Raw genomic sequence first — 21383 nt, 5'->3', positions numbered from 1 at the left:
ACTTGGACCTTTATACAGAAATTGTGTCCATTAGTTCCCAAAACTCTACAGGGTAAATGAGCTTGCTATGAGGATGTTATAAGGGGTCAACTCTGTGCCTTGAAATCTAGCAACTAGGCCAGGATTAGCATCATGGTGTAAATCAGATTTTTAAAATTCATTTAAGTTTGGGCTTCAACCATGTATGGAAGAGAATGAAACAAACATATGACTTCCATTTTATAGAGTGAAAACTGCTTACTTGGTGTTTACTCAGAAGTTTTCTAAAATGAATTGCTGCTATTAATTTGCAAGTGTTGCTGGATAATGTGAACAACAGAATTGAATGGATGGGAGAAGAAACAGAAATTTGTACAAACCAGTTTAAAAATGTTCGAAGTGTGGGATTTTAAACTTTATTTTGAGTTGTGGAAATTAGATTTCTTTATCTTGTTGAAAGCTGTCAAATACTGGTGAAGTAGTCAAATACTGTTTATTTTTGTTTTACGTTAGCATCCGGAGGTACCAGTTATAATTAGGGCCACACCATAGTAGGCACTGTACATCACAAACACAAAGAAAGAGAGAGTCCTTGACTCAAGGGGTTCTCAGTCCACGGCTTCAGTCCTTCAAAGACATGTGCATGTATATAATGTTACGTATGTGAGTAGTCCTGTTAAATTTGGTGGTACTAGTCAGTGAGTGACTTTAAGCATATGTATAATTCTGCAGGATCAGGACCTACTTTAATTTAAGACTCTAAACAAGTGGGTGCAATAAACACTTGAAAGGAATGGGGGGCATATGAACACCAGGGTAACAGTGATAAGTTTATATGGGCCTTATCCAAAGTTCATTTGAATCAGTGGAAAGACTCCCATTGACTTCCTCAGGTTTTGGATCTGCTCCTCAATGCACAGCTAGGTGGTTTTGCTTATTTGTTTTTATATCTAACCATTTACTTTTTAAAAATTTTTTAAACACAATAGGTGACCTACAGAGATTTTTGGATTCCTATCTAGCACTTGGCCATAGGCATTTCAAGCTAACCATTGCAGCCAAGCGTTGTTGAGAAATCAATGAAATATCTAGAAATACAAAGGATTTAAATGTGTGTGCACTTAAACCTATATATGCTTAGCAAAAACAGCGAAGATCTAAAGTCAGTAATTACATTTCTTAGAATTAAAAAAAAAAATTGGATTTTTTTTATTTAAGTATTCCATTTCAGAAACGAGATACTATTATAGCGCTGGGAACTTTCACAGTATTGTGAAGAAATTATACATTTAATGTGGGGCTTACTAAGGGCTGAATTTAATTAAAATACGGTTTTTTCCATTGTTTTTATTCGGATTAGTAATGGAGGCCCAGATTCACAAAGGTATTTAGGCTCCTCCAAAGGAAGCTCGGAGCCTAAATACTTCTATGGATCTGGGCTGTAAACACTTTAATACTTTATCAAATGCCAGTGACTCAAATGAATAACAGCTAAGAAACTTACTTGCTATCGCGCTGAAATCTTATCTCTGTGTCTTACATGGCTCCTGTTCTGTCGTTGTGCTGGCTTTTTTTGTGTCCTCCAACATGAAACCTTATAACTAATGTCACAGCGTTTCTCTCCTTTTCTCTTGCTGGTGTAGCAACCACAAAATATTTCCTGTCTGTCCCTATAACTGTAATAGTAAGACCCAGTTTCTCATAGTAATCCCTGATAGTCTTTCCTATAGTGTGAGTGAGTGAGAAGTACTTTCAGGCTTCCACCTTAAATTTTCCTTTCCTTCTCCCCCAATCTTCAAATTCTACTTAGTTGAAATAGAGCAATTCCCCTCTATTTGCCCCCCCCCTTTTTTTTTTTGCTTCCTAAAGTCAATCATATAAAAAATCCTGAAGGCAGTTTATCACATTATGAAATACAGACAGCTCTGCAAACCACCTACTTATTATATTTTCTTTCTCTTCCCCCCACCCCCCCTTAAGCACAGAGGCATATCTGTCTTTATTTGTTTTCCTAGGCAGACAGCCTTGGTTCCTCTTAGCTTCTTTTCCAGATGTACTCACTGGATGCCCTTGTAATGGAAAGTAGGCAATAATGCAGTGAAGTTGCCCTGCGGCATAATTGGGCCTAGTTCTCAAGATCAGGTTAGGCTTATTCACTTATTAGATTTGCGTCTCAGAGGGTTCAAGAGTAGGACTCCCTGGAGTCCTTGGAAGTATCCTAGTAATTGGTGGCCCTGATATTTGAAACCTTTGTGTATTTTTCTGTTAAAGCTTCTGTTCTTCTTGGCTGCTCCCAGCCACAGTGTATTTATTTTTAGAGAAATTTTTCATTGGAACAGAAAATGATGGCTGTGATGGAGTCATGACTCTGACTTAGCAAATTGATAGAAGGATAAACACATGCAGCAGTGAAAGTGTGGGTGCATGTGTGATGGGGAGGGGGGAGTGATAGATTCTCCTCCCGCCCCTCCTGTGATGCTCATCATCAATCATCCTGTGTTGATTTTGATAGAAGACTATTAAAGTGAAACCTATGGGGAATTTGTCATTCTGAAAGGAAAGCTAATGTAATTAGTACCAATTAAAGTACATTTAGTAAATTGGATTTAATCTTAATTAAGCCTGCATAATGTTGCCAATTTTTAACAATTATGTTTGAGAACATAATTAATTTAAATTTTGGTAACTGAGTAAATAGCATTAGACTGGTAGAATTTATATATAGTGTGTGTGTGTGTGTGTGTGTGTGTTTGTATAAAATATATATAATATGAGAGAAGTGTGGGGTAGGTTATGACATGTGGCATTAAAGCCTAAAATAGTAGCCTAATTTCTGGAAATCTCTACTAGGATCAATAGAGCTGAGCAGACAAATTTAGAAGAAACAGCAGAAAAGTTAGACGTGGTTTTGGATTGTAATGTGAAACAATGCTTCCCTACACCCCTAAGGCCTAGTAATAAAGGGGAAAAATGAAGTATGACTTGAAAATGGCTGTTTCTTGCTAAACTGTCTTATCCTGGATTCTTTTAAAAAAAGTTAAGGAGGTGGTTGTGAGTATCCATTGATGTGCTGTTCCTGACTCTTAATTTTGTGCTGGTTTTTGCTAGTCATCTGATCTAATATTTAGAATTAGATGTTTTTAATCACGTGGTCGAGTTCATTTAAATTTCTGTGATCAGACATGAATTCTGACAGCTGTAATCCAATATTAGTGATTATCATTTAAAATAAGTATCAGTATTTAGCTATAGACAGCAAACATTTGAGTGGGACTGGTGGGGAAGATTAACTAGGGTAAAAAATCTCATCTCATTTTGAGTATGTTTTTAGAGATACATTTCTGCTGTTTAAAAGGAATTTTCAGGGAAAAATTTTTTTTTTTTTTTTAAAGAAAGTTCAGCTTTCAAGAAGCTGGATATTAAAATATAAATGAAATATTATTTTTTTTAAATCACAGTCATCTCCCCTGTCCCCCCGTACCCCCTCAGCCCCAATTTCACTCCAATCCATGTAAATTTTATTATAAGACTTGGGCAACAACTGTTTGAGTGCTGCTAAAATATTAATTGAATAGAAATGAAAGGGCTCTACTAGCTGATGGGATATCATAATCATAACTGCAGTAGTCGATGGTAAATGATGATAAATGACATTAGGAACCTTTTAGCAAACTGTAATAACTACGAGAAGGGAAGCAGTATGGATTTGCATTATAACTGATACCCTCTAGTACCAAGTGGATTGCCAATACTGCTTGTTTAGCATTTTCTAAGGGCAATAGGATATTGATTTCTGACTTACAAGGAACAGCTCTATTTTCACCATTGAAAAGTATTGCAGGTTGTTAAGAAGAAATTGACTTGAAGAGGCCTGACTGCTGCCCATCATGGAGCAAATAAAGCAAAATTGCCGAAGCATGGTGGAGCAGCGAGATGGGGCCCTCAGCAATTTGTTGCTATTAATTTACCATGCTTGACAGCAAATCAATCGGCATCTACTTCATCTGCTGGAGAAAATGCTGTCCAGGGCAGATAAAAGGCCCTGTGTGGTAAAGGGAATAGACTGGATTGGCCAAACAGAGGCTGCAGTTAATGTGTAAATAAGTGAAATCAAGGCCACTGTTGCAGAGAAAGCTGTTTTTAATTAGGTTGGGGCTTTATAGTGAGCTATTTAAGAAAGTTTTATAGAGCTTGGAGAGTAAGAGGAGATTTATTGCCAACTGAACTAATATATGGCTTGTATGACATCCCAGCCTTGAGTGTGCTTGCTTCTTGCACCTTAGTACATTATTTTGGTAAAAAGGTAAAGATGGGAATCAATTTCTTTTATTTAGGGCTAAGTTGTGACTATTTTTCATCTTCATGGCAATAAAATGCATATATCACTGAAAATTGTTTTATTGTATATATGCTACATATATAATAGGAAAGCATTTGGTTTTTAAGGCAGGGGATTGGACTCTTTATATATCTAAGGAAAAAGTTAGTCTGTGGTTGAATGTATACCGTCTTTCATTGGAAGCATAGCTGGAGAACCAACTAAAATTACACTGGCTAAATTTGCTCTCCATTGTAAACAGTAGGAAAGATTTAATAGAGATACAAGCAGTGGGTAGTTGGAATTGAGCTGGAAAACTTCAAAATAAGAGAGATCTAGAAGTGAAATGTTGAAGATTGCAGCATTGCACAATGCCGTTAAGGGAGAAAAGCCTACTTGTGGCTTTTCCATTAAAGTTTCAAAATATAAAAAGTGGATTGACCAATCAGTGTTTGACAACCAAACTTTATCTGTCCTGGTTTAAGTTTATGCAGCCTACTCAGTGAAGCCAGTACAGTTAAATGGCTCCCCCATCTATTTGGATAAGAAGTTTAGAAATCTGTAATACTCTGGCATTAAAACAAAAAACATCCTTCACCCTGACTGCCAAGTCATGGGATTGGTGGGCCCCATGTTCTTTGACCAAATAGATGTTGCACTACCCTCCTCTGCTGGGAACCTGTTACTTAGCAAAAAGTTTGCCCCTTGCCACGCTAGAAGAATGTGTGTTTTAAGGCAAGTGCATGTGTTTCATCGTGGTCTTTTTTTCATTGACGAGGAAAGAAAAAAACAACAAATTTTTAAGTATCTTGGCTGTTCAGACAGATGCTTAAGACACAGGAAACAACATAAAACATGCTGAGCAAACTTTTAAATGAAGACATATGTTTTGTTTTTACTGTCAGCAAGGCATTACTCTGTAGCGCTTAAACATAAAAACATTCTTTTCTTTTGGAAAAATGCTGATTTGCTTTAATGCTGCCTCATTTTTTGGGAGGGGGAGGAGGGGGAAATTGATAGTGAGTCCTATCATTAGGTTGTCTAGCACTTTTATAATAGAAAGATTCTTACAATCTTTCTTTGAGAAGCTCTAACACCTCCATTGTTTGCAGCAGGCACTAGGAACCTGTCAGGGAGAAGAGGCCCTGTTTTACCCAAGGGCTTTCTTTGCTATATGCAATTCCATTCAGCTTTATTTGAGTTATAAACTGTTAAAGATTGCCCTTTCACTTGTATTGCTTGTATTCTCTGGGAAAATGTTGGCATCCAAACTAAGAACTGAACATGAACATTCTAAAGAGCCAGATCCATTTTACTGCTGCCACTGCAGGTTGAAAATCACTGCTCTACAGGGAACACCTGAGAGCTTCCAGAGCAGGTGTAATAATGAAGATGAGTGTGAGATGGGTTGGGCCAGGTTGTTCACTTCCCATGGGGGCACCACTCTGGGCAAGAACCGTCCCGCTTCAGATCCTCATTCAGTGCACAGAGTAGATATACAAGGGGACATAATTAAGGTTGCACAAGCAACTGTAAATCTGACATTTTAAAACTTGTATACTTGAGCTAAACTTTCCTGGTATGTGATGCTTTGTGTTGTGTTTGTGTAGTTGTATATAAAATCTCCAATTTTATTTAGGTTGTAAACCCCTCAGGGCAGGGATTTTTGATTTCCTTTTTGTTTTGTATAAAGAGGAGCACACATTTATTGCTCAGTATATACATGTGCCAGTTGACTAGGTTAAGTAAAACAAACAAGTGATTTTTCTTTACTCAAATACCATAGCATATATAATGCTCTGTTTCTGAATACAGAGGACACAGACTTGATTTAGTTTTATTTTATGTTTTAGGTATGTCACTTGCTGGCAGAATATACTTAAATATTGTGTAAAAATAATTGAGAATCACATAGATCGCCACTCTGAGCCAGTTTGTGAATGATCTGATTGTGATCATTACAGAAATCACTTCTTTACTATCCACAGATTGAACACATCTACTGTCATTGGGTCCCAGAAAGTCCTCTCCACCATGAGGTGGTGGATGTGAAGGGATTAGGAGAAAGATAACTGATACTTGTGTTAACTAGCATAATTACCTTTTTTTTGTGACTGAAAAACTTAGTTGAGGCTCTATTTAATTTTAGAGATCAAATCATAGGAATGTAGGGTTGGAAGGGACCTAAAGAAGTCATCAAGTCTAGCCCCTATTCTTAAATCCTCCAATAATGGGGATTCTACAGCCACTTTTGGAAGCCTAATTCAGAGCTTAACTACCCTTATAGTTTAAAAAAAAAAAATAATCCTAATATCTAACCTAAATTCCCCTTGCTGCAGATTAAGCCCATTATTTCATGTCCTACCACCAATGGACATGGAGAACAGTTGATTCCCTGTCTGTTTTGTAACAGCCCTTAATGTATTTGAAGACTATTATCAGGTCGCACCCCCATCAGTCGTCTTTCTAAAGACTAAACATGATCTGTCTTTTAAACCTTTCCTCAGAAGTCAGGTTTTCTAAACCTTTTATCATTTTTCTTGCTCTGCTTTGGACTCTATCCAATTCTGGGTGCCACAGTTTACAAAGGATGTGGACAAATTGGAGATAGTACTCCAGCTGAGGCATTACAGTGCAAGAGAAGCAGTACAACTACTTCCTTTGTCTTGTATATGATATTCCTATTAATACAGCCCAGCATATTTAGTTTTTTTTTTTTTTTTTTGCAATTGCATCATGTTGTTAACTCATTCCCTTTGCAACCCATTATAACCCCCAGTTCCTTTTCAGCAGTATTAACACCAAGCTAGTTATTCCCTATTTTGTAGTTGTTCATTTGATTGATTCATTGATTTCCTTTGTAAGTGTAGTACTTTGCACTTTTTATTGAATTTCATCTTATGGATTTCAGTCCATTTCTCCAATTTGTCACGGTCTGTTTAATTCTAATCCTGTTTCCAAAATGTTTGCAACCCCTCCCATCTTGGTGTTATCTGTAGATTTTATAAGCGTACTATTCACTCCATTATTCAAGTCATTAATGAAATATTGAATAGTACAGTATCCTGGACTGACCACTGTGGGACCCTCTTTCCCTTTTGGCGGTGAACCATTGATGACTGTTTTTTGAGTATGGTCTTCCTTCCTTATAGTAATTTAATCTAGACCACGTTTCCCTAGTTTGCATATGAGAATATCATGTGGGACTGTGTCAAAAGCCTTACTAAAGCAAGATACATTGCGTCTTCTGCTTTTCCCCCATCCACTTGGCCAATAACCCCATTAGATTGGTTTGGCATGATTTGTTCTTGACGTATCAATGCTGGCTATTCCTCATAACCCTATTGATTGGAAAAATAATGGAATACATTATTAAACAGTTATCGAAATTAGGCTGACTGATCTATAATGAACTAAAAAGTAAACATCGCAACTTAAATTTTGAAAGAATAAAGTATTTTGAAGGATAATTTTTTTGTTTTTGCACTGATTCAAAGCCACTTTCATGCTAACCTTATTTTCTTTAACTTGAAATACAAATTATTTAAAATTAGGTGAGGCACTCACACTGTGTGTTCTTCAATATTGTGTAAGATTCCAGTAAAATAGGAGCAGCTGTTAATTTTGTTTGTTTAAAACGTGTATGTAGTTGATTGAATATGTTGCAAATGGTAAGCAGAGTTTTACATAGTTTTTGTTTGTTCTGGGTGTGAGATTTAGACCTCGAGGAGTCTTCTTTCCAGGCTGAGGAAAGATACATAATTTTTTATCTCGGAAAACTAATGGGGTGTTATTGCTGAGAGGTTTAAATACCCAAATGTGTCAGGCAAGTCAAAATTAGTCCCCACAGTAAATTTGAATTGGTCCCTTTGAGGCTATGCATTTGTATGGTGTACACTATTGACCAATGTCAAAGAATCATGAGTCAGGTCCCAAAAAATCAAGATGCTGTTTTTTAAAAATCTAATGGTTTTAAAGCCAATGAAGTTTGACTTCGTTTTATTTGCCTCCTGGTTTTTGAGTCTTCAAGTTGCACTTGGCTCACATTTTTCAAGCTTTTCTCCAAGAATCTCATGTAATCCACTTGTGTTTAGCAGGCAGAGGTTTTAATTAAAACATCAAATTTTGTAAGATTCACAATAAAATCATGAGAGTTGGCAACACTGGGTATGTGCTGTTTAAAATATAAGTAAATTGCTGTCTTGTCATTATTTCTTGCACTTTGAAAACATGTGAGGCTTTAGTCATTTAAGAAAAAAAAAATTAAAATATTTGTTCTATTTCTTGTTCACTCCTGTATTGCAAGTGGTTTTATATCTTGTGCTGCCATGACATTCTCCGCAGTTCTGCTTTCAGTGGTAGAAAGAAGCATGCATGGTAAAGTACTCGATCTTAGCTTCTTCCTGTTGCCTTGCCTAAATGGGCTCTCTGCAGGATTTCATCCAGCCAAAGATTTTTGACATTTGCTGGACTGTGTTCAACTTCTTCAAAGGAGAAAAACCTGTTACTCTTGTGTTTTGGGATGTGGAACATTGGCAATGAAAATTTTGTGTTTCTGTTTTCTTGTATTTGCTTAAAACCTCCACAGCGTATCTCACACTTGAGCAGAAGTCTGAGTATCTCATTCAGCCTATGCACAGAGTACCGTTTGCATACTAATGTCCTGCCACCAGATTCAGTTTTTGGCTTGCACGGTGTAGTGTTTATTCTCTGAAAGCATTTAAAAAAAATCCTTTCATCTCTCTTAAAACAAACACAATAAACCTCTAACTTATTTACCATGTACCTCTGTGACTGGATTCCCCTAGTGTCTATATTGCCTCTTGCCCACTGTCTGTTTTTTGGAAGAATTTGAAAATGCCAAAAAAACCCAGAGAGGCACCTCCAACAACAGCATAAAAACCTGGGAGCAATAAGTAATCAATAGCACTCTAGTACCCCCTGGAATCACCAGAATAGCATATAAAGAATATGGTAATGCTCCTGTTAATCCATCACCTGTTTTTTCAGCTGCATCCATAGCTAGTGATGCAGATTTACTGTCTTGGAAAGGCACTTTTGAAAGCAGAGGGACCCCTTTCCCCTTCCCAGATTTGAACCCAGAATCAACAAATCAAAATACAAGAGGGCCAACATATGCTCTCTGCAAAGACTTAATAAAACATTTTGGCACATGTAGTCAGTGACAGCCAAAGCTATTTAGAATTTAATACTGGAGAGGGCTGGAAAGGCAGAGTGGTGGGGGAGGGAAGCAGCTCTAGTCCATATCTGCTGTGTAATTGAGACAGAAGGCTTCCTGAAAAGTAATTGTGGTGTGGCTGTGTGTGATGACAGCAGAGAAGGGGAAATAGGGACTGAATTCCAAGGCCATGAAGCCTCCATAGCAGTGTGCTCTTTTGCATAGATAAATTGAAAGATAAGGGAGATCATAGTGTATTAATTTCTCTACTCAGCAGATCTGAGCCATTCTGAATGCCCTTTCCCCACAGCTACGTACTGGTTGTAACCATGATTGTTGTATTAACATAATTTATGTTTTAAAATTAATCACAACTATTGTTGAAATGACTGCATAGCTTGGAAATGAGGGGGAGAAGAATTTTGATCTTTCATGTCCCAGAGCCTCTTTGATTTGCTGCAATAAAGATTTTACTTTTTAAAATATTGCTCAAGTTCTGAAACACGGTAGCTTTGGGAGTGGATTTTAGATTTATAATTCCTGGTGGTTAGCCCGTCTATCTCATTTATCTTTGTTTAGTGCTTGAGGAATTGCTCCTACATCCTGTTTAACAATTGCTTTCCATTTTACCTTCCTCTGAGAAAGAGGAGGAACCAAAGCAATTCTCAAATCTCAGCCAGTGAGCAAAGATTAATCAAGGTACTCATGTTAATCACGCATCCCCTATTCATGCCCTTTCCTACATACTGGCATGGATTTTTTTTCAGTAGTCCTTCATGTTTAGCTTCGCTTTTAAAGCAAGGATAGTTATAGTTTCCCTTCCACTCATGCAAGCAGGGGGGCCAAAATCATTGCAGCACAGTTATGGGGTGGGGAATACCTGGTCTGTTCTATGCTTATCTCCCAGAGATCTCAATGGAAACCACTCAGAGGTGCAGTATCAGACCTCTGCCAAGATTTGGAGCCGGAGCCCAGACAGAGTGGAAACACTGAATTCCTCCTCAGTGGCATGCTTCCTTGCTGAGCCTGGAGATTCTGGGTGGATTTCTGATGGTGAAATCTTAGTACTGCTGCCCTGCAGCAAATGGCTCTGTGGCAACGTGGGTTCTGAAGGATCTTTGTGGTGGCACTGTCCTTTATGCCAGATGTCCAAATATGTGGGTCCCCCCATCGTTTATGAGAGACTATGGATTACACATTTTGGAACTGTTAACCTTAAGTCTATTGGTATTTAACCTCCTCTCCTGTCAACCTCTTTTGAATCAAGTTAAAAAAATCTTGTAATTGAAAGCACAGTTCTCGGACTGAGGAGATCTGGAATCCTTACCTGTGTCTTGTTGTGAACTCTTGGTGTGTGACCTTGGCAAATCACTTAATTTCTTTGTGCATCTGTTTCAGAAAGGGGGAGTAATAATATTTATATGACAGGAGGCATGTGAGGCTTAGCTGGTTAACATTTGAAACTGCTTTGAAATCCTCCAATGAAAGGTGCTCTACAAGTGAAAAATATAAATTGAATATATATTTTTATAGGGGGAAGGGAGGACATATTTTAAAATGGCTTAAATTAGTGTTCACTTTAAAACACAGTCCTTGAGCATGTACACTGCTATCAAGTTGTATTTAGTGTCATGGCCAACAATGTCACCCTATACTTTATATTAGTGATGTGTAACACTAAAAACATTTACTCTTCTGTCTTCTACCAAGTGGATTTTGTGGGGAGAGGAGAGTGTGGGGAAATGGGAGACGCTAATTTGAAGATTCATTCCCTGTCCAAATGTAAAAACAGACTAAGGTGCAAGTTGATCAAAAAGTCCATGCTGGATTCTTGGTCTGAGGAGGAGACGCAGAACAAGGAACAACTGAAGGGAATTATTGATAAGTTTTTGCCTTACGTCTCATATGTCCCTGCAGTACCATTCCCTCTGATAATTCTCCAGCTACACAGTGCCCTCTTTGAAAGGTGTCATTGTGTGATACAGCTGAATGTAAAGGGAACTAGGATGAGAGTCCACTACTACAACAATACTGCCTGGTTTATTTAATTTCAAAAAGTATGTGACATGGTACAAAATATACCTACTTTTAAGATATTGGCCCACAGAGTTTACCAAAAGACTGGATAGGCTTTATGTGCACCATGCACTACATATGCTTCAATCAATAAGAGATTGTCTAGTTTAGTCTGCATCCTCTCTTCGTCAGTTCCACCCAGTGGTTAACGGTTATACAAGGGAGGTAATGCTGCTGATGAATCTATAAACCAGACAGCATGTGGAAATGGGAATTCTTCACACATTTCTAGAGTAAATTTTAACACTTCTTTGTCTGACTAACCTATATCACCCTCATCGCTGTGGCATAGGATTGTGGTTTCAGCTGCAGGAGTGGCAGCATAAGAGACCTCTTGTTACCTGCAGTTGTCCTGTCTGCCACATCCTTAAAATCTCTGAGACCATTTTGCTTGTGTCATTTTTGTCTAAAACACTATTATAACAGAAAATTGCAGTTGCATTTTTGCTTAAGTTTTCTCACACTGAATGTAGATACAGAGGATACTAGTACTGCAAGCTTCTATCTCAGTGTGGCCAACCTGAGCCTGAGAAGGAGCCTTAATTTACCAATGTACGTTGCCAAAGAGCCACAGTAATACATCAGCAGCCCCCATCAGCTCTTCCCCTGCTTCCAGCGCCTCCTGCCCACCGGCAGTCCTGCCAATCAGCGCTTTCCCCTTCCTCTCCCCACCTCCCGATCAGCTGTTTTGTGGTGTGCAGCAGGCTTTTTGGGGGGGGGGAAGGAGCGAGGGCATGGCAGGCTCAGGGAAGGGGGGGAGTGGGGGCAGGGCCCATAGCAGAGCCAGGGGTTGAGCAGTGAGCACCCTCCAGCACATTGGAAAGTTGGCGTCTGTAGCTCCAGCCCCGGAGTCGGTGCCTATACAAGGAGCTGCATGTTGCCTACCTCTGTTCTATCTCATCCTCCGGAATGTGAATGGAGTCCAAATGAGACTATAAAGGAGCTGGGATTTTCTGAGGTTGTGTCTCTGTTGTACTGGAAGAAAAGGAGTTACGTTTGAATATATCAATATGTTTTTTTCAAACAGGCATTAGCAACCTCATTGTGCCCTTTCCCCTACTCTTCATCAACTCTAGGACTTGTCCGCACTTACAGCGCTGCAGCTGTAGAGCTTAGTGAAGATACTACCTACGCCATCTGGAGAGCTTTAGTAGCTGTGTTGATGGGAGAAGCCCTCCTATCAGCATAGCGCTGTCTACGAAAGCGGTGGAGGTAGGTCAATATAACTATGTCAGAGTGTGGAAAATCCATACCCTTGAGTGATGTAGTTATACCAACATAAGTCGGTAGAGTAGACCAAGCCTTAGTTACTTTTAAAGGTCTTTCATTTGCAAAATACAAATGTTCGAATTTTCCCGGTCTTTAAGAAGGTCTTTTCAAAAGCAAACCTACACTGGAATGGCTGTGTGCCCTACCTACAAACAAAATCGTATACTCCTAGTATAGGTGCAATCGACGCAGCTCTGTTTTATGTCTGCAATTCAATTGCTATCTTTCTGTGGGTAGTTTTCTCTCTACATTGATTCTGATGGATCATTGTGGACTAGTGAGAAGACTACTGGATTCTCTTAGCCTACATACTTGTAAAGGAAAATACCCCCTAAAGCTGGGGATGGCAAACTTTTTGGCCCGAGGCCCACATCAGGGTTGCAAAACTGTATGGAGGACCGGTTAGGGAAGGCTGTGCCTCCCCAAACAGCCTGGCTCCAGCCCCCTATCTGCCCCCTCCCATTCTCCCCCACTCCGACTGCCCACCTCAGAACTCCCGACCCATCCAACCCCACTTGCTCCTTGTCCCCTGACTGCCCCCCCGAACCTGCGCCCCATCTAACCGCCCCCTGTCCTCTGACTGCCCCCCGCCCCCTTTACCACGCTTCTCAGAGCGGTGGGAGCTTGCAGTCCGGCAGGAGCGGCAGGCCAGAGTGCTGGCGGCATGGCAGCATCACTGTGGGGGAGGGGCTGGGGGCTAGCCTCCCCGGCCGGGAGCTCAGGGGCTCGGCAGGACGGTCTCATGGGCCGGATATGGCCCACCTCTTCCCTAAAGTATACATTATATTGGGCATCATAAGGTTGATCTAAATCTGTGGTGGAAGGCTGGTGACTTAAAGCTATAGATGCAAGAAATGACTCTTGAAATTAGTGTGGGGTACGTGAGAGAGCTTCTGTGGTTTTCTTAGGAAAACTAAGTACTGTAACTTGCTTATCATTGCAAGTTCTAGTTTTGTGGCACAAATGAGTAACTTTCATTATGAAATAGTGCTTATGGGTTTTCTCTAAAGATCTTGATGTATCTTGCATCTGTAATTTTAATGTTTGCCAACTGCTGGATCATTGTGGACCTGGAACTTGGGAGACCCAGATTCAATTCCTTGCACCACCACAGACTTCCTATGTGACCTTGGGCAAATCACTTGGTCTCTCTGTATCAGGTATGAAGGTGCCTATATTTGCAGATAGGTACCTGGTGGGATTTTCAGAAGCACCAAAGCGGATTAGGCACCTAACTCCCATTGATTTCAACAAGAGTTAGGCACTTACTTGCTTAGGCATACAGATTTTCAAAAGCACCTACCTGCATTTTTAGGCACCTAAACACCTTTTCAAATCTGGGCTTCTGTGCCTCATTTCCCCATCTGTAAAATGGGGATAACAGCATTTTCTTTACGTCAGTGGGGTTTTCAGGACTGATACATGAAGATAGATATTACTGTAATGGGAGCCATATAAGTGCCCTATGTAGAACCAAGCCTCTCAACACCACTGAGTAGTGATATATTTATATGTAGATTGCAAGCTAATTAGGGTAGGGGCTTGTTGGTGAATATTCTACACAGTGCATTGCACAATAGGGCCTTGATTTGTGACTGGTAGGTGGTAATGCAGTACAAATAATTTAGAGATGGGGAAAGTTGGGTTTTCATTTAACTTTTCTGTGCCTCCGTATATTTAGCCACAGTTAGCCCGTGGCAGTTTATATTGTATGTTGCCAGTGTCCAGATTCCCAATTCCTTGCTTTAACTGGTTGGTAACATTCCTTTTATTCATTTAAAAACATGGAGCTGTAACTGACTGTTGCTCTTTTTCTTATCTTTGCAGGGGTTAATGTGGAGAATAATTAAAACTGTAAATAAATCTCCTTTGTTGTAGGGCAACAGGGAAGACCACAAATCTTAGTCGAATACATGTGACTTCAGTTTTAGTCTTTCAGAAGTATTTCATGATCCCAAAATGCATAAAAAATTTCAACGTGGTACTGTAAAGAGTTGTACTTAAAAAGTTAGTCTTGGGACTGCTTTGCATGTGGCGTGGGAGGAGGGAGATATGATACTATAGTGATTTCATTGTGTATTACGTGAGTGTTATACTATGATGTCTTCATAGATAAGCACTGATGATGCATTTTTGGTTTTGAAATTAACAGGTAGTGAAAGATGTTGGCTTGATAGATCTGAAGCTCTCTGTTTAACCGCTACTGTGAGCTTTCCCACACTGGTGATACTGTGTCTCAAAGTTGTCGGGGCCTACTTCTAGGCGTAAGAAGATCAGTCTTTGTATCTGGTCGTCACTTGGCTGCTCTGCTGTGAAGGTTGCTAAATTAGTATGTGAAACAGTTATGCGTTTGGTACTGTCCTCTCCCTAGTATCTGCTGATTTACATTATGGCCCTGTCTATCTTGGCACAAAAAAAAAAAGCTTAATTTATGACCAGATGTTCTTAAAGATGTTAAAGGGGGGTTTTCAATAGAGTTGTGTGACTCAGTTGAGAATCACACCTTTTTGTCAGTGTAAACAGGGCCTATGTCTAGATGGTGAGTTTAGAGCTTCTACCTTATCTGGCTGTGTGTGTGTGTGTGTGTGTGTGTGTGTGTGTGTGTGTAAAAATGGGCATTTTTTTATTTGTTGCCTCTGCCTCTACATATGGAACCTTGTGCCGTTAGAATAGTGAAAACGGACTTCCTGCAAAAGCATTCCATAATTTTAAATTGGATTATTTTATGTTTAAGGTTAATATTTTCCACCTTATTTCCATATCCCTTTCTGAAACACATACAAAGAAAACATACTCTGAACTATCTACAAGTTATCGAATCTACTTTCCTCCACATCACTCTTCCCTTTTTTCTTTGAGTAACCGGTAGTGATTGTTCATAAATAGGTTTGCATACAATTTGTAGGTAGTTCAGTGGTTTCACATTTCCACATTATATGCTCCACCTTTTTTAACATAATTGGACTAAGTCTCTAGTCGTAGTAGGAAGATGGCATTTATGAAAAGGAATAATTATAGATGTAAAAAACAATCTGAAAAACAATAGACATAACCTTCATGGATTTGTGTGTGAATCAAATATATTAATGTTGATGTGTAGTTTTCCTATAAACACTTGACTGAAACCTTTTCAGTTTGTGACTAAGAGGGTGGCAAGATTATAGACCTAGATAAATAAAGATGAAATTAACAAGACCAGAGGCTACATTTTGGTAAACCATAGTATTGCTCAGTGGCAAAAAGCCACAGAAGCATTTAAAAAAAAAAAAAGTGCAGAAATGTGGTTTTGCTGTCTGTCACGCAGTCTGCTGTAACTGACAAAACATATGTTGTCTTATGGTGTGTTTTCAAAAGTCTGACCACAATATTCAGTTTTCTTCATCCTCCTCTCCTCTTCTCTCGCCCTCCTGCTTTTTTTCCCCTGGCAATATAGCCACAGTTAATTTTTGGCAGTCTGAGTTTATTTTTTTAAGTTACTTTAAGTTTTTATTATGGAGTAACAGCATATCATAGTTTATCAAACTGTCTTTGGCTGAAAGTATTACTCAGAAACTTACAACTAATACAGATCTTGATGCTAACTTGAGAGGTGAAAAGTTTATTATGTGATTGATAGCAGTACACATTGGTTGCAGTGTGGTGCAAGAAGTGAAACAGAGTGCCTTCCTAGCCTGAGAGAAGTATCTGTGTGTGTCACAAGATGTGCAGTTTGCAGAGAGTAGTATTGTGTGGTTTGCTCTTCTAACTGTGCTTTGTTTTACTCTTTATCTTAAAATAAGGAAAGGGAGTGCGTGTTACTTCACTGTTCATGAAAGGTCTCAGTTCAGCAGATGTGGGCACTGCAGCACTCTAGCCACAGAACTGATACAGTATAATTAGTGGGAGTGCAAGTACCCACCATCAGTGTTTCTCAGTTCTGAACTAAAGAGGCCACTGGAGTGATGGTAGAGCCAGAGAGAACGAGCTGTAAAGACTGAATTAGACTGAGACTGTTTTGAGAATCCCTTTTTACAGTGATCGCTTTTGTGATAGCGACACGTATCCATTAGGACTTGCGCTGAGACCACCCACTTCACTACCCGTAGGCCAAGTATCTTGTTTTTTTAAACCAATTTTATTCTGAGATATTTAACCAATTTGCATAAAATTGACTTATTAACCATTAGCAGCTGTTTACACTTGACCTTACTCTTCTTGTTCTGGACATGTTTGCTATAGTCTACCTGCAGGGGGTTTAGTGAAGAGTATATGTAGTATGGGTCTCATTTTCTGAGACAAAAATATTCATCCGAAGTGTAGTATAGCTCATGTTTCTTGAAACAAGTTGTGATCTAGTAGTGAGTAGGTCATGGCTCCATAAAACTTTAGTGGATTGTACATGATACAGTTTGTCCACTTCTTACATGGACAACTCCATCTGCCTCCTACTTCTGCTCTGTTTGTTTTAAAGTATTTTCTTTTCAGTCTAGGTTTATTTATTTATTTATTTTATTTTTAATTTAAGTTGAAAACTGCAGTCATGTCATTTAAAGAAAAGGTCATTTAGTGTTGCTGGACTCTGCGTGTGTCTTGGCAGGAGTTTTACTGGGAAGGGCCATTCAGAGGAATTGAACATCAAGATGTACTGGATGTAGCCAGGTGTGCTGGACAGCATGTTTCCTGAATGTATTTCAACATTCATCACATACAACTGTCTTCAATTTTCTTTTTCAAGCTTGCCTTTTTCAGAAGGTTAAAAATCTGTTATCTACAAAACAGGTTATGCTTCTCACTTTGATAAACTGATTGAAAGTAAAAAATTCCTGGCTTTCCCCTCTCCCCAATTTAGGCAAAAATAGTGAAAATTATAGAAAGCTGCAGCCACACAAATGTTGAAATCCAAAGCAGAAACAATTGAACAGAAGTAGTTCTGATCTATGGTGATTATGATGATTTTGAACCATGACCACTTTGAGAGGCAAGATTTTGAGCCAGTGCTTATACTGGATTTTTAAACACCCTCAGAAATGCAGCATTCTATTATGAGTTAATAGTCTCAGGACACATTATTATGTTTGCATTTTAGCTGGAAAATGAGAGTCAGGCCTGGTCTTCACTAGAAAATTAAGTAATTTTTCAGTCAGAGGTGTGAAAAATCCTCACCCCAAGCGACTTTGTTAAAATGACTTAGACAGTGCAAGGTTGACAGAAGAATTCATCCATCGACCTAGCTATCGTTTGTCAGGGAGGAGGATTACCTATGCCGATGGGAGAACCCCTCCTCTAAGCATAGAAGGTGTCTACACTGAAGCGCTGCTGTATTGTTTTAAGTGTAGACAAGCCTTTAATCAGTTCATTTTCATCATGGCCCATTTCAACAGAGTGAGGATATTTTTAGATGCTGGAACTTTCAGTATTTTATTACTGTGTAAATCTGTTCAACACCTAGGCCCCAGGATATCTTCCAAATTACTCCGGATAGTAACCTGAATTAGAGGGGAAGAAATCTATGGAATATGATAGAATCTATTGTTGTACATCATATAATGGAATCCTAGCATTTTAGAGTGATGTGGCCTATTAGAGCTTCCCCCACTTTCGGCCTTTCTTGCTTAACAGTAGATTAGGATCCTCAGAGATGCAGTATTGTCAGCTCCAAGCATTCAGAAATCATGGGTTGTGCCCTACAAAATCGTGATTTTTTTCAAAAAAATTGGGTTATTTTGATTGGCTTTTTTTTTTTTTTAAGCGTGGAGTGATTGTATTTGAAAGCTTTTATCTACAACTATGAGAGCTAGAAACTTTTTTTACATGGAAGCTCAGATTCTCACAGAATCACTTGTCTCCAAAAGCTGGGGCTTTCTTCCACTCACCCTGCAAAAATAGAAAGAGGCCTTAAACTGGCTCGACATGAGGGAACCCCTGCATAGCATTCCATTGACTTTGGTAGGGTTCTGTACGGCCTCAGGGTTTTCTGATCACATGGAGCCAGTTTCAGTATCAGCCTTAAGATTTGTAGCAGAGTTGAACAAAGATTTGCATAATATTTGTCCATGTTTATGACCTCACATTGTGTATTTCCCTGCCCCAGTGATGTGTCTCATTGAAATGTGTGTGCGGTTGCAAGTCAAAATCTTACTCAGCAGGGAGAGGGTGAAAGAGAATCAAAGCTTAAGCTCATGACTTGTGTGTGTGTTCAACTCTGTTGCACAGTTGTATATGGTAGGATTAAAAAGGGGAAATGCAGGTGTAAATATAATTGTGGCACTAAGTCAGTCAGAAATCTGAGTTTGATTTTAAAAAAAAGCTGACCCAGTTTGGTACCGTAACTATATATGCTTAAAAGGGACTAGTTTTAAAAACATCAAGCCAGATTCCCAGAAGCTGGCCGAGGGAAGTGGAAATCCCTACACCAGTGAACCACATTGCACCGAAGGGAAAATTTGGTCCAAGGGCAGGTGATGAATGCACTCAGAATTTCCCCTGGGGAAGAAAGAGGGCTAACTCTTCAGAGCTTGCAAGAGCTCTGCTGATTGCTGTGCTTCCTTCTCGCTCGCATACTTTTTTGGTCTGGGCTACCGTCTTCTAAGCTTCTCCTTCCACCACAGTGGAAGGAAAATTGCAGCCATTTTCTGCCATCATGACCTTCACCTGCAGCCTTTTTCCTGTCAGAGTCAATAACAACAGTATAAATCCACCTTGGATTTATACTATTTCATTGTCTGGTTTGGGCCTGAGTGAATTGAATGGCTATATTGATTCCTTGTCTATGCCTTCCTTTGTCCACATACTCTGTTAGATGTAGGTATTATCCCTCCCCCCCCCCCCCCCAAAAAAGTTGACTTTCGTCAAGTGACAGGCTTAAAAGTCCTGATGTCCACTCCGTTGATTTGGTTTTTATCTCTTAATTATGAGAGTCCATGTATATTTTTAATACTAAATTGCATTCCACATAGTTTGAGACATTAAATATATAAAAGCCTTGTCTTTCAGTTTGCTTCAGCAGCCCAGAGAGCTGTAGGTACATTACTAAATTGATTCTGAAAATTCTGGCACTTCAATTTATTGCGTATGTCACTGTATGCAGTATTTTGTGCAAAATAAGCATCTAAACTAACTTATAAAGTGTAAGTATCCAGTTTACAGCATCTGATGAGCTTAGTTGAGATGTTTGTAAAGAAAGCTGATAAGAAAGCGAGATGGATATTATACCCATGTTCGTTTGGCAGAATCTAATGGGTCACACTTATATTCAACCCATGCGGGCATTGCAGATTGTAGAGGCACAAAAACTAAGCCCCCTAAACTTGAGCAATTGTCAGAGTGAAGAAGCAGTTGCCTGTATAATGTCTTCCCCAATGGAGACCTCTTTTTTTGGTGTTTGACTCTTAAGTCTAGATTCTCTGTGGCTTAGTTTCCACAGCAAGAATCTATGGCTGAGGATAAACTTGATATTCAAGACTTCAGTATTTTCTACAGCTCTGTGGATCTGTAGTAGGTGTTACAAGATAGCTCAGTCTGTGATTAAAACAAAATGTGCTCCTCTCTATGAAAGGAGAGTTAATTTTGTGTGAAATACTAAGATTAGCTTTTGTGTGTGTTTTATTCAGAATCATGCAGTATGTCTCATAATATAATAAACTTTTGTTTTTTGCCACTAATTCATGAAATGCCTGTTTACATATTATGGGGGTATATGCATAGAGCCCCCATAATATGGTAAGCACTTAATAAAACTAGATTGATCTTTTTGGCAAAAGCTGCACTGTGTAAAACAAATTAAATCTGAAATAACTGGTCCTGATCATTTTCTACTGATTGCTGAAATGGGTTTCCCAATAGTTTTATTTTTCTGTTTTATTTCAACAATACATATGTAGTAGTTTTTGTTCTCATTCCAGTGACAGACCTATAGCCTTCAGTGGTAATTCTTTACCAACTGTTGTTTGTAATTGTAATAACTATGAAACATCGTGAAACATAAACTTAGGAAAAATATTTCCCTTATGTACTATAAATAAAATTCCAATTTTGTTTTTCCCCTGCTAAAGGAATACAAATGCCAATATTTTAATCAACAAATTATTTTTGAATTTCCTATGTATTAGGTAGGTTAGGTATTTTATTATCTAAACTTTATAGAGCTGTTTATTTCTGTTTTAGGCCCCACTTCAGCAAAACATTTAAGCACATGGTTAAATTCATCCCTGTTTAGCAAAGCACTTAAGCATGTTCCTAAGTTTAATCATGTGCTTAAGCCCTATTAATATATAGTACAGGGGTCTCAAATTCAATTTACCTTAGTGCAAGTGCCAGTCCTCAAATCCTCCCAGCGGGCAAATAATGTCACTCATGCTGCCCAGATCCTGCCCTCCAAAACTGTCCCCCCCCCCCCCAAAAAAACCCCCAAAACAAACAAAACTCCATCCCCCCACCTGCCTAAGGCTCTGGTAGGGAGTTTGGGTGGGGGAGGAAGTCTGGGGTAGGGGATTGGGGTGCAGGCTCTGGGAGGGAGTTCTGGTGCTGGGTGCAGGCTCTGGGTTGGGACAGGGGGTGGGGGTTCAGGCTCTAGGAGGGAGTTTG

At 39.1% G+C, this 21383-nt stretch overlaps 1 protein-coding gene across 14 annotated transcripts in view; it reads left to right on the top strand.

Moving 5' to 3' along the window:
• The window catches only part of LOC119855647 (transducin-like enhancer protein 4), a 123841-nt gene that overhangs the window by 5340 nt on the left and 97118 nt on the right, over positions 1 to 21383 (top strand). For 3 of the 14 annotated variants that reach the window (XM_038402102.2, XM_038402101.2, XM_038402100.2), the window contains exon 1: positions 4171 to 4282. The exons of the other annotated variants lie outside the window; for them this stretch is intronic. The gene's annotated coding sequence lies outside the window, so the exon portion shown is untranslated. Of the gene's footprint in view, positions 1 to 4170; positions 4283 to 21383 lie in introns of those variants that run through there. 14 annotated transcript variants of the gene reach the window in all.

Source organism: Dermochelys coriacea, chromosome 5, assembly GCF_009764565.3.
Source record: "Dermochelys coriacea isolate rDerCor1 chromosome 5, rDerCor1.pri.v4, whole genome shotgun sequence".
NCBI lineage: Eukaryota > Metazoa > Chordata > Testudines > Dermochelyidae > Dermochelys > Dermochelys coriacea.
The sequence above is the reverse complement of the archived record's forward strand: the minus strand, read 5'-3'. Positions and strand labels throughout refer to the sequence as shown.